Source organism: Elephantulus edwardii, unplaced genomic scaffold (genome assembly GCF_000299155.1).
Source record: "Elephantulus edwardii isolate Elephantulus edwardi_28Jun2011 unplaced genomic scaffold, EleEdw1.0 scaffold00021, whole genome shotgun sequence".
Classification (NCBI taxonomy): Eukaryota; Metazoa; Chordata; class Mammalia; order Macroscelidea; family Macroscelididae; genus Elephantulus; species Elephantulus edwardii.
This window is the reverse complement of record NW_006399771.1, coordinates 22,728,748-22,730,842: the sequence shown is the minus strand read 5'-3', so window position 1 is coordinate 22,730,842 and position 2,095 is coordinate 22,728,748.

Here is a 2,095-nt window from a genome sequence, read left to right as displayed (position 1 = left end):
TTTTTTTTTTTTTTAATCCTGGTTGTCCATGTTAGGCTCAGTATACTTTTCAAGCACCACAATCTTTCTCTATCATTTCTGGTATTGTCCAGATCTCTGATATAATTGCAAAGACCATGGCCTAGATCAGACACACCTTTTTCTCTAGACTGACATCATTACTCTTTAGCACTTTGAAAATATTACACAGAGATTAATCAATATGAAGTCATGTTTCCTCTAACAAGTCTTTTTTAAAATTTGTTACTGAAAGTAAGTACTGTGAATCAGTAGCTTCAATTTAAGAAAACCTAAGCCCTATCCAAGATCACAAAAGTATTTAATCTATTTATTTGTGGTTGGACATGTGGGCTGTTTCCATGTTCTTGCAATGGTGAATAATGCTACTATGAACATTGGTGTACAAATCTCTGTTTGTGCTTCAGTTCTCATTTTCTCAGAGTATATTCCAAGTAGTGGAATAGCTGGATCAGATGGAATTTCTATGTTCCACTTTTTGAGGAGGCGCCAAACTGCCTTTCAGAATGGTTGTACCATTTTACTATCCCACCAACAATGTGTAAGAGTTCCTTACTCAACACATCCTCTCCAACATGTGTTACTTGCTGCTTTGTTAAACTTTGCCACTGTTATTGGAGTGAGATGGTACATCATTGTGGTTTTGATTTGCATCTCTGTTACTGTCAGTAATTTTAAGCATTTCTTCATGTGTCTGTTTCCCATTCGAATATCTTCCTCCGTAAAAATTCTTTCCATATCTTTTGCCCATTTTGTAACTGTGTTAAAAGTCTTTTTCTGGTGGAGGCCCAGGAGTATTCTGTAAACTTTTGTTACAAGACTCTTGTCTGAGATGGTATTGCCAAATGGTGTTGTGGTTTTTTTCTAGTTTGTAGGTTTTCTTTTCACCCTCTTGGAAAAAGTCTTGATGCACCACAAACGGATTGGGAAATTATGGTACATTCACACAATGGAAAACTATGCAGCACGCAGGGGCAGTGGCTTTATAAATTGTTACCTAACTTGGGAGGTACTGGAGAGCATTATGCTGAGTGCACTAACTCGGTCCCACAGGATAAATATTGTATAAAACCATTCTTGTAGAATGTATATAAGGATCCAAGAGGGGTGGTAGAGGCTGGAAGCAGAGGGATGAGGATGTGCAAAGGGAGGGGGCATTACTCATAGATTTGTACAATTTGTTGGGGGGGGTGAGGGAAATTGAAAGAATTTGTTCTTGAAAACAATGTATTTGAATTTTATAGATAAACTAGCAGAAATGTTTTTAAAAGTAGCCAAAAGAATAAATTAATTTTTTTAAAGTATTTAATCTGATTATTATATAGTCCAGCAGGTGAGGTCTATGTGTATATTTGCCATTTGTGTTTTTTACGGAAGATATTTGCAATGAATAATTCATTGATTGTACAAATACTGTCATTCTATCTCCAATTTCATTTCTTTGCAAAGTCCATTTTCATTGTAACATTTTCATTCTAGTCACCAATTGCTACTAATTAATCTTGAATGAACGTTCTGCCAATTTCATTCAGCAGAAGTTGCTAGAAATCTTCAATTTCTTTATCTTTGGCTTTGATTGTTAGTGTGTATATGTGAATTATTATTGTAATAATGGGTTTTCTTCTTCAGGGTATAAATAGCATCCTATGAGGAGAAGTGTGGCTGGCATAAGGATTGGAGGTAAACTCATCAACAACCTGTGTTATTCAGATGACACAGCCCTGCTTGCTGAAACTGAGGAGGACCTAAAGTGTTTGATGCAGAAGGTCAAGGACTACAGCCTCCTATATGGACTGAAGCTAAATGTCAAGAAAACAAAGATTCTCACCACTGGGCCAGTTGGCAGCATCATAATAGATGGTGAAGAGACTGAGGTTGTTGACAGCTTCAGCTTGCTTGACTCTACAATCAACACTCTTGGTACCAGCAGAAAGGAGATTAAAAGACAAATTGCATTGGGAAAGTCTGCTGTCAGAGACCTCTGCAAAGTACTGAAGAGGAATGACATCAGTCTGGAGACTAAGGTGCACCTGATTCAGGCCATGGTCTTTGCAATTACTTGCTATACATCAGAGAG